We start from the raw sequence: 12609 nt of genomic DNA on the forward strand, positions 1-12609 counted from the left end.
ACTAATGAATTTTATAAAACTTTTAGAGAAATGTTAGTGCCAATTTTAAAATAAGTTTTTGAAGAAATTTTCAAGAAGGGGGTCTTGAGTGAAAAAATGAAAATAGGCATGATAAAAATGATTTACAAAAAAATCCAATTAGATCTAAAAAATTTCAGACCTATATCAATGTTGAATACAGATTTTAAAATATTAGCAAAAGTCTTAGCAAACAGATTAAAAAAGGTTTTACGAAAAATAATAAAAACGACAGGCATACGGGGTGCAAGGAAGAGATATAATAGATGTGGTTAAAAGTATAAGAGACACAATTTGTTATATGAAGGAGAAGGGAAAGGGGGTATTTTTAATAAGTCTGGATTTAGAGAAGGCATTTGACAGGGTAGAGCATAAGTTTTTATTTGATGTTCTTAAGGCTTTTGGTTTTGGAGAAAATTTTTGAAAATGGATTTGGATTTTTTACTCAGATGTGTTGACATGCATAAAATGCAATGGTTTCTTAACAGATTGTTTTCAACCAACAAGGTCGATCAGGCAAGGATGCCCACTGTCTGCCTTACTTTACTCTCTGGTAGCCGAGCCACTCGGTTTGGCTATTAAGGCAGACATAGAAATCAAAGGAATACAAATAAAGAACCATCTCCAAAGAGAAGCAGTGTATCCAGTGCCGGCCCGAGCCTCTTGGGGGCCCTAAGCAGAATTTGATTTGGGGGCCCCCCTCCCACCACGCGGAGTCACCTGTGCTTCAAGATTATTGACACAAATGTCACGCTATAATGTTACATTATAAATGAATACAGTGAGGTTATGTATTAATACAAAATAAATAAATAAAAATCAATACTTAACATACTTCACTTTTAAACTTCTGAATAGAAACTGTCATAAAACATGATTTTTTTTTTTGCAAATGTGCATTAAATGTGCAATCTTTTAAATAAAACCAAAATAAACAAACATTAATATAATAAAAAATATAATGCTACAAAAAATAGTTAAAAACTTAAATAATGAAAGCAAACATAAGAACAGCTAGGATTCAAGAATGGTAATTGTACAACAATGACCTCAAAATTGTTCCTTCCTAGCTTTTCAGGAGGCAAAGTCACTGATGACATCAGGACAGCTTGATTGTATTGTTGTGCCCCCCTTCCTCAAATATGATGATGGAAAATAAACACCTACTATAGGGGTGAAAATAGAACTTTAATCAAATAAAAAAGTAAAAGAATAAATTGTATTATTTACTAATTACAATTGTACCATTCAACATTTACCTATGGCTATAACTTTATTATGACTAATTTATTTCATAGTCTTAAGCATTCAGAAATCATGCAAAAGGAAATTAAGCAGTTTTACTATGATAAAACCATGGTTTATTTTTGTAAGGGTTGTGATATGCACGTTTTTTGTTGAAGAAATTATATAGGCTATGTCATCTATATATAATAATATATAATAATAATGCAATAATTTATATAAAGTCATTTTAAAGGCTATTGATGGCTTAGGTCTGTTTTTATAGCAACAACACTTGCGCGCCGGCGCAAATTGTCAATACACGCGAGATGTCTATGCGAAATTGCACATTTATTGTTTTTGAATTATTAATTTATTCATTCATTATTCATTCATTCATTCATTTATATCACTTGTTTAAGTTATTTAATTGTAAAAAAAAAAAAAAAAAAAAAAAAAAAAATGAACAAGCAGCCGCTTAGTTCGCTTATGCCTCGGGCCGGCCCTGAGTGTATCAGTATGCAGATGATACAACCTTGTTGGTAAAAGACACCCAAAGTATTGATAGGGCAAAGGGGATTTTAGAAAGATATTGTAAAGGGTCGGGAGCTAAAGTAAATGTGGGGAAAAGTGTGTGCATGAGGATTGGCAGAGTAGAGGAAATACCGCAGCACATACAATTCAAGGAGGAAATGCAGCACATCAAGATTTTGGGGTTGTGGGTGGGTATGGATTCTAATAAAGCAGACATTTTGAATTGGGAAGGTGTTTTAAATGGAATTGGAAAAAGGCTGAGATTTTGGCAAATTAGAGATTTAAAGCTAAGGGGGAAAGTTTTAATTTACAAATTCATTGATGCTGTCGAAAGTCTGGTATGTGTTGGGAGTACACATAAATGGTGGGATTGTGGTTTGAGACAAATAAAAGATCTATTGTATGAGGTGATAGAGGGTTATGTACCTTTACAGGCAGTTGTGGATGCATTGAGAGAGGGGGGCAAAAGGGCATGAAGAAGGAATCATTTTCCTCTCCCAGTCCACCATCTTCCATCTCCTTGTTTAAAACATTGTCCGTCTCGGTTTCCCTCTACTTTTGCCCACTCACATTAACGATCATATCTGTTACTTGTTCATTGAAAGAATTGAAAACTATGAGAGTGGGGATGAGAATGAATTTCCAGATGTATTTTTTAAAAGGTTAAATGGGGAAAACGTTCATTTTAATTTATGCAAAGTAAAGAATGTGTATAGTGTTTTTAGGTCTATCGCTTTTACAAAACCAGTAGCTTTGAACTACTGGAAAGAAAGATATGATGACTTAAATGAAAATGAAATTTGGGGAAATGTGAGGTTGAAATATATGGAACCAATTTTAGAGAATTTTAATTATTTATTGAGACACAATTGTATGTTAACAGAGATGAGATTACATAAAATAGGAATTCAAAATGATGCAAAGTGTAAAGTGTGTATGAAAGAAAAGAAAGGACTGTTACATCTGTTTTTTTATTGTGAAAGGTTAGATGATTTTATGAGAAAAATGAAGGAAATTGCAAAAGCAATTTTGGAGGGGAAGTATGAGGAGTACCAAAAGGAAACAATGTTTTTATTTGGTCATAATGACTGTAATATGTATACCTTTAATTTATGTGTAACAATAGCAAAGTATGTAATATGGTTGAAAAGAAACATGGTGAAATATGATGGGAAAAATGTTGATGTGAGAATAATCTTTAAAAACAGGATGGAATACTCTGTGAGACTGTTATGGAATTATTTTTTAATGGACAACAAAGAGGATGATTTTATAGAAATGATTGTAAGAGGGAATCCAATGTTGGAAATGAAAGAAAAAGGTGTAAACTGGCTATGGGGGAAATATGAATAATAATGTCATGGATTTTAACTGTATGAAACAAATTAAATGAAGAAAAAAAAAGAAAAAGAAAAAAATATATATGCCTGATCTCGTCTGATCTCGGAAGCTAATCAGGTCTGGGCCTGGTTAGATCTTGGATGGGAGACTGCCTGGGAATACCAGGTGCTGTAGTCTTTAACATTTTTTTACTAATTATAAAATAATCTTAAAAAAAAAAAAAAAAGATTCTATGCCCGATCTCAGAAGGTTTGGGCCTGGTTAGTTCTTGGAAGGGAGAACGCCTGGGAAAACCAGGTGCTGTAAACTTTTGGATTTTTCTCACAAATTATGTAATAATCTTACAAAAAAAAAAAAAAAGACTCTGCCTGATTTCAGAGAAAACGCAGGTTTGGGCCGGTTAGTACTTGGAAGGGAGAATGCCTGGGAATACCAGGTGCTGTAAACTTTTGTATTTTTTCACAAATTATATAATAATCTTACAAAAAAAAGAGTCTATGCCCAATCTCAGAATCTAAGCAGGTTTGGGCCTGGTTAATACTTGGATGTTAGACCGCCTGGGAAAACCAATTGCTTTAAGGTTTTGCATTTTCTTCCCTTCTTATATAATGCTCTACCGATTAGAGTGGCTGATCTTTAAATAACCTTTTCTTTGCAGCAGTCCTCGCTTACGGCCAAACCAACCTGGCTTTGCCTGATCTCATCTGATCTCGGAAGCTAAGCAGGTTTGGGCCTGGTTAGATCTTGGATGGGAGACTGCCTGGGAATTCCAGGTGATGTTAACTTTTGGATTTTTTCACAAATTATATAATAATCTTAAAAAAAAAGATTCTATGCCCGATTTTAGAAGCAATGCACGTTTGGGCCTGTTTAGTACTTGTAAGGGAGACTGCCTGGCAATTCTAGGTAATGTTAACTTTTATGTATTTTCACAAATTATATAATCTTGCAAAAAAAAACAAAGAAAAAAGTAATTGGACACAAGTGAAGGAAGTATCAAGTTGCTGAAAAGGAAAATGAAAGGTGGGGACGAATGCTTTGCAAAAAAGTAAGAACTTGAGATTTTTAAATGTGTTGCCTCCTTCTAATAGATGGCGGCGTGTCCACACGCAGCGGCTTCTCTCTGTCCCGACAGAACGGTGTTTTCGTGGTTTTTGTCTTGTGAGTCGCAGTGTTTTTGTACGTCGTCGTCGCGTTTACCTGTCTGTAAGCGCAAATACAGTCGCGAGTTTCTGCTCGATGTCGGCACAACCGCATTTTTACAGTTAAACTCCACGCACGCAGAACAGCTGCAGGATCTCGGTCTGCTACGGAGGCCTTCACCATCACCGACCCCCACTACTGTATCTCGCCCACAGCTGAGGCGCCACAAGCGGTGTGAGAGGAAGCAGAAGAGGGGTAAACGTGGAGGTATTCTTGCTAGGCTAACGGCTAACCCACACAAGCCATCTATCCCCACCATCGTACTGGCTAACGTACGCTCGTTGGACAATAAACTGGAGTACATTCGATTACTACGCTCAACTCAGAGGACTATAAGAGACTGTTGCGTTTTTGTGTTCACGGAAACATGGCTCAGCAACAGCGTTCCAGACTGTGCTATTCAGCTCGACCAGCTGACGTGCTATCGAGTGGACAGATCTCTCGTCGCGGCGGCGGGCATTGTGTTTACATCAATGACGTGTGGCGCCGCGATACTGTTGTGATCAGCAAATACAGCTCACCCCTGGTGGAGTTTATGATTATTAAGTGCCGGCCGCTCTATCTGCCGAGGGAATATACTGCTTTAATGCTCATTTCGGTGTCCTGAAGACTCCTGAAGACATGGAACGCTGCCTTCAGAGCTGGAGATGAGGTGGGCCTGAGAACAGCTTGGTCCAACCTGTCCCGTGGCATCAGAGAGGCTAAGAGACAGCACTCCAGGAGGACAGCTCATCAATTCAACGACAGCAGAGACACTAGAAACCTGTGGCAGGGGATACAGACCATTACGGACTACAAGCCCCCACCATGGACCTGTGACAGCAACATCTCTCTGCTGAACGAGCTGAACACCTTCTTCGCTCGCTTTGAGCAACAAAACAGCACCACTGCACAGAAGACTCCACCTCCTCCCGGCGACCAGGTGATGACGCAGACCTCAGACAGCGTGAGGAGATCCTTCAGCAGGATCAATGCACGCAAAGCTCCGGGTCCTGACAACATCCCTGGGCGTGTACTGAAAGACTGTGCAGCAGAACTCACTGATGTCTTCACAGACATTTTCAACATCTCACTGAGTCAGGCTGTTGTTCCCACATGTTTCAAAGGTACCACCATCATTCCAGTTCCGAAGAAGCCATCTCCATCCTGCTTCAATGACTTCCGTCCTGTTGCACTTACCCCCATCCTCATGAAGTGCTTTGAACGTCTAGTCATGCACCACATCAAGTCCGCCCCCCCCCCCGGGCCCCTTCCAGTTTGCATATCGGTCCAACCGGTCGACCGATGATGCCATCGCCACTACCCTCCACTAAGCACTCACACATCTGGACAAAAGATGTGTACGGGTCGGCAGCAACACATCCAGCACCATCACACTGAACACTGGGGCACTGGGGATGTGTGCTGAGCCCCCTCCTCTTCACTCTGCTGACCCATGACTGCACACCTTCACACAACTCCAACCTCTTTATTAAGTTTGCAGATGACACAACTGTGGTGGGTCTCATTAGCAAACAAAGATGACACAAACTACAGGAGTGAGGTGAGCCGCCTGGCCAGGAGAGCACACACTCAGCACGTTCCTCTGACCATCAATGGTGCGACTGTGGAGAGAGTGAGCAACAAGCAACTAAAAATCTTTTATCTGCACTGTTGTTCACTTCATTGATTTGCACTATATCTGTCATTTGCCTTGTGCTGCTTTATTTAAATTTATTTTTAATTTTATTATATGATTTTTTTTTTACATTCCCTTATTGTATAGTTGTATCTACATTTTATATTTGATCTAGATTTTTAGGCTTTAATGTTATATCTGTATGCACCGGGGTCTGAGAGTAACGCAATTTCGATTCTCTGTATGTATGTATGTACTGTACATGTGGAAATTGACAATAAAACAGACTTGAACTTGAACTTAATATTTGTAATATATGCAATGTGTGACATAATGAGCATTGCCTGCTTGAACTGTAATGGTCTCAGAGAAAATAAGTTTATTTTCTATAAGTTAAGTTTATTTGCAGGTTATTGGAAAGCTTAAAACAGATGTAATTTGTTTACAAGAGACACATTGGTCTGAAGACATAATGGTCAATATAAAAAAAATCTGGGAACATGATATTTATGTAAATCATGGGAATCAGAGGGCTTGTGGAGTGGCAATTCTGATGAAAAGAGGTGAAATGTATAATGTAAAGGAAATATATAATGATGGTAAAGGAAGACTGTTAGGAATAGATTTTATGTTCAACAATGAACTTTTTAGATTGGTTAATTTATATGCACCTAATGTAGAAATCGAAAGAAAAGGAGTTTTTGAGCAAATTAAACCATTATGTAAAGGCAACTGTATAGTTTTATAGTATATAGTAACTGTATAGATTTTAATGTGTGGTGCAAAAGACTAGATGTGTCTAGAAGTGCAAATTTCAAATCAGATGTATCTAGAAGGTTTTTAAACAAATTAATGCAAAGTGAGGATATGTTAGATGCCTGGAGAGAGGAGAATCCATTTAAAAAGCAATTTTCAAGAAGGCAAATGGTGCTGGGAAACTTAAAACAAAGTCAAATAGATCTGTGTTTAGTTAAAAGAGACATATTACATTATGTGAAAAATGTGAGATATAAGTTTATAAGTTTTGGAGTAAGTGATCATGCTGCCATGACAGTAAAGATGGCTGGAAATAAGGAAACAAGAGATCTGTAATAGGTGGGGGGATGTGGTGTCTGAATTCATCTTTATTAAAGGAAGAAGTACAGTACAGGAAAAGTATTTACAGATGTATAAAGTGTGAAATGGAAAACTCATTATTTGAAGAGAATGTCTGTGAGTGGTGGGAAATAATGAAAGGGAAAATACAAAAAGAAGTATAAGGTACTCAAAGCAGAGGCATGAGGAATGAGGGAAATGGAGGACATGGGAAATATGTTGGAGAAAGAAGCAGAGAAAATAGAAAACAACCCTGATTACTCAAAAGAACATTTCTTTAGGATAAAAGCAGAAATGGAGATATTTGAAAAGGAAAAGTGCGAGGGTGCAATAGTAAGGAGCAGGGCACAGTATGCGGTGGAGGGGGAAAAGTTTACAAAGTACTTTCTGAATCTAGAGAAAAAAAAATTTATTTTGGATAAAAGCAGAAATGGAGATATTTGAAAAGGAAAAGTGCGAGGGTGCAATAGTAAGGAGCAGGGCACAGTATGCGGTGGAGGGGGAAAGGTTTACAAAGTACTTTCTACAGAAAAAAAACGGAGAACAAATATATTACAGAGTTGGAAAATGAAGAAGGGAAAAAGGTAACAGATTATGTAGAAATGATAGAAGTGGTAGAATCATTTTATAAGAAACTCTTCAAGAAAGAAAATGTAAAACAAGAATGTGTGGATGAAGTTTTAAATACTGTAGTGCTAGTTTAACTGATGTAGAAAGAATTATGTGTGACAGTGATATACGTATTGAAGAAATAAAAGAAGCAATAAGACAAACAAAGCCGAATAAAAGTCCAGGATCAGATGGTTTAACGCATTAATTCTATAAGACATTCATAGATATTTTAGCACCTATACTGATTAAGTTATTCAGGAGTATGGAAGAAAGAAGGGAGATATACCAGAATCAATGAGTTTGGGCGTAATTAATATTCTATATAAGAATAAAAGGTAGTCTGCTTAATTTGGCAAATTATAGGCCTTTAAGTCTTTTAAACACTGATTATAAAATTTTGACAAAAGTTTTAGCCAATAGAATAAAAGGAGCAGTGGGCAGTATAATATCGCCAAATCAAGCATACAGTATACCAGGAAGAGACATTCTGGATCTAAATAAAGCCTTTGATAGGGTAGAGCACTGTTTTATGGAACAAGCAATGAGGAAATTTGGTTTTGGGAAGAGGATTCTGAGGTGGATAAATTTATTATATTGTAATGCAAAAAGTTGTGTAAAAGTAAATGGTGTTTTAACAAATCCTTTTCCACTAGAAAGATCAGTGAGGCAAGGATGTGTCACGTACGGGAACACAGGAGACGGAAGATCCAAGTGCAGTGTGAGATTTATTGGGCAATCCAAAATCAAGGTCAAAACAAGCCGGGGTCGTAACCAAATATCAGTCCAAACAGAAACAAACAAATAAACAAACAGGATCAAGAACAGGAACTAGAAATCTAGGAACATGAGGAAACCCGGTGATGGAAAGTAAGGCCTCCATCCAGACAAACAGAAAAGGACTGGTTAATATAGGGAGGATAATGACTAACAAGTGAAGACACCTGAGTGCAATTAACAGGAGTGCAATTACTGTGATGAAGGGACAAGGCTAGTGGGAATTGTAGTGCCTACGGTGAGGTGCCTATGGGGAAGTGAGACCACTAGTAGACACCCAGGGAAACAGAGACCAGACAGCGTGACATTACCCCCTCCTCCACGGAGCAGCTACCAGATGCTCCACCCGAACCCAAGAAGAGACCAAGCAATACAGAGACCAGGAGGGAGGTGGAGCGGCGGAGGACCAGGGGGAGGGACGGAGGGCCAGGTAATAGAGGGTAACAGAGACAGGAAGTGCCAAAAAAAAAAACAACAACAACAAAACACAACTCCAGGGGAGAACAGAAAGTTCAGTGGCCCAGGGCCGAACTGACAGGGCAGGAATCCAAGGTGGAGCAAGGTGGAATTGGAGCCATGCAGTTGAGTCAGAAACCCACCAAGGCGGCACAGAAAATCAAAACATCCATGCGGTCGAAACAGAAGCCCACCAGGGCGGCGCAGAAGACCACCACATCCGTGCGGTCAGGACAGAAGCCCACCAGGGCAGCACAGAAGACCACCACCAACGTGCGGTCGAGACAGAAGCCCACCAGGGCGGCGCAGAAGACCACCACATCCGTGCGGTTGAGACAGAAGCCCACCACATCCGTGCGGTTGAAACAGAATCCCACCAGGGCAGCGCAGAAGATCACAACATCGGTGCGGTCGAGACAGAAGCCCACCAGGGTGGCGCAGAAGACCACCACAACCGTGCGGTCGAGACAGAAGCCCACCAGGGTGGCGCAGAAGACCACCACATCCATGTGGTCGAGACATAAGCCCACCAGGGCGGCGCAGAGGACCACCACAGTGGGATCGATGATACATGAGAGCTAGTCTGGATAGGCAAGTCTGAAACAGAGAACATGAACAAGTTAAGGGTGGCCTCTGTGGCCACGACAGGATCAGTCGAGCGCTCAGAGAGTTCGGCTGAGACGTGGAGAGGCTCTGGTAGTTCAGCAGAGACGTGGAGAGGCTTTGGTAGTTGCGCAGAGACATGGAGAGACTCTGGTAGTTCCGCAGAATTTAGACTGGATTCAGGAAAATCAATGGTGACTTGACTCTGCTCATGAAGATCATTGGTGATTTGACTCTGCTCATGAGGATCATTGGTGACCTGGCTCTGCTCATGAAGATCATTGTTGACCTGACTCTGCTCATGAAGATCAATGGTGACTTGACCTTGCCCATGAAGAACACTGGTGACTTGACTTTGCCCATGAAGATCATTGGTGACTTGACTTTGCCCATGAAGATCATTGGTGACTTGACTTTGCCCATGAAGATCATTGGTGACTTGAATTTGCCCATGAGGAACACCGGTGACTTGACTCTGTCCTTGAAGATCACCAGTGACTTGACTTGACTCCTGAGGTCTAACTGTGGTAGAGTGTCAACGGTGACTCGAAACTAGGAACACGAGGAAACCCAGTGATGGAAAGTAAGGACTCCATCCAGACAAACAGAAAAGGACTGGTTAATATAGGGAAGATGATGACTAACAAGTGATGACACCTGAGTGCAATTAACAGGAGTGCAATTACCGTGATGAAGGGACAAGGCTAGTGGGAATTGTAGTGCCTACGGTGAGGTGCCTATGGGCAAGTGAGACCACTGGTGGACACCCAGGGAAACGGAGACCAGACAGCGTGACAGGATGTCCGCTGTCTTCTATGCTGTATTCAATATCAGTTGAGCCGCTAGCGACACTGGTAAAGAGAGATGGGGAAATAAGAGGAATTCCAGTACCACATGGGGGATTGAGTTTAATTCACCAGTATGCAGATGACACAACATTTACTGTAAGAGATATGGAAAGTATAAAAAGAATAATGAAACATGTTGAAACATATGGAAAATCTGAAATAATGAGTATAGGAGGGATAGATATGAGCGGGTGTGAAAATAATTTTAAAGTCATAAAAGTGAATATAGGAGTTAATGCAAAAGAAGCAAGAGATGCTACATGGACAGGGATTTTAAATAAAATAAAAAAAGTACTACGTTTTTGGAAATTAAGAGAATTAACACTAAGGGGTAAAGTAATAGTAGTTAATTCCTTGCTGCTTACCAAATGTAATTATGTATTGGGTGCAGTTGACTTGCCAGTTTGGGTGGTAAATGAGATGAAGGAGGATCTTAATAATTTTTTCTGGGGAGGGAAAGGGGTTAAAATATCAAAAAAATACATTAATAGCAGACTACACATGAGGAGGTTTAAAGTTGATTGATTTAGAGGTTAAAAGAAAAACAATAAGAGTGAAAACAATGAAGAAGTATTTATATGATAAAGTGCAATATGGATGGAAAGGTTTCATTTGAGACTTTTTGGATAAAAGTAGTGGAGAAGAAGGGGTATTCATGGCTTTAAAAAGAAGCCAATGTTTGAAAATATACTCTTATTTTATCAAGAAGCATTTAGTGCATGGGCACTAAATTAGTTTTTAATGGACGTTAAATATGATTGTGAAAATATAAATCAAATACACAAGCAGCCAATTTTTCTAAATCCAAAGATAAGAATGAATGGGAAAATGTTTTATAATAGACTGTACATGAAAGCGGGAGTAAGACAATTAAAGGATATGGTATATGAATATGTGAAAGGTTTTATGCCAAATAGAGTTATTTATGACTACGTATTGGAATGGGATGACGAAATTGAAAAATCAAAAGTGGATTCTGTATGTGAAAATATTAAAACAGACTTGCCCAGGATTTGGATTGAAATGATTGCAAGAGAGACAGCTAAACCGGGGAACTGGGGAATGCCAGAAATGTTTATTGTTGGAAAAAATGGTGAAAAGAAATGTCTGACAGATATAACAACGAAAACAATGTATAACTTTTTTGTGGAAAAGGATATTAAGGTGCCTGCATCAGAAGCTGTGTGGCAAAAAAAAAAAAAATGCTATGTCAAGTCAAGTCACCTTTATTTATATAGCGCTTTAAACAAAATACATTTCGTCAAAGCAACTGAACAACATTCATTAGGAAAACAGTGTGTCAATAATGCAAAATGATAGTTAAAGGCAGTTCATCATTGAATTCAGTGATGTCATCTCTGTTCAGTTAAATAGTGTCTGTGCATTTATTTGCAATCAAGTCAACGATATCGCTGTAGATGTAGTGACCCCAACTAAGCAAGCCAGAGGCGACATACTGCATATAACTCCATTTACAAGCCAGAAATAAGCCTTTTTTTGCACAGGCCTAGCTAAAGGGTTAACGGTCCTTCCTAGTGATCAACTGTAAAAAATAACAAATGTTACCTCTTCCCAAAAGGGGAAACCACAAACAATCAAGAATGCATGATTATATGGTGTCATGGCTTTGCAATCAAAAAATGTCGATATAATGGAAATCAATGGGGCAAAAACAGCCACCAACAACAGATTAGGGAGAAAAAATTAAAATCGAATGCTGCACAAAAACTAACAATGCATCAAAGCCAATCTTGTTACTAATATTTGACATGCCCAAGACTGTTATGAAAGGTAAAAAAATATCCAGTCCACAATCACTTTTTAAATTGAAAAAAAAAATTGTTTTTTTTAATTGTTTTTTTTCCCCCAAATCAGTGACATCATTTATGAACTTGGTAATTAAAGAGTTAATCTTGGATTTTTTTTTAACATTTGGTAGTTTTGATCAGGACTGAGGTTGATTAATAGCTTTATGCAAAAAAAAATGAAAAAAATATTTATCTTATACATTTTTAAAGCAGTTTAATTTAGTGGATGTTTTCATCCACGAACATAACGAAAGGTTAGTGAATTTGCCCAGAGTGTACCGTTAAGTTTTTGAAAAATGTCAAAGCATTTTCCCCAAAAATGGGTAAAAATAAGATTTGTCACCAAAAATCATTCCATTAGCTCAAAAACAAAGAAAGTTGTGGCCAAAATAAGACTCAACTTTACCCCCTAGTGGACGAAAATGTCCCTGACAACGCATAAGGGTTAAATAGCCTTCTCTTTGCAGCAGCCCTC

The 12609-nt window shown here is 38.7% G+C and overlaps 1 pseudogene; it reads left to right on the forward strand.

Moving 5' to 3' along the window:
- The first annotated feature begins 3783 nt into the window (after window positions 1–3783).
- On the forward strand, window positions 3784–3902 carry LOC132132013 (5S ribosomal RNA; annotated as a pseudogene).
- Window positions 3903–12609: the final 8707 nt, after the last annotated feature.

This window comes from Carassius carassius, chromosome 48, assembly GCF_963082965.1.
Source record: "Carassius carassius chromosome 48, fCarCar2.1, whole genome shotgun sequence".
Lineage (NCBI taxonomy): Eukaryota > Metazoa > Chordata > Actinopteri > Cypriniformes > Cyprinidae > Carassius > Carassius carassius.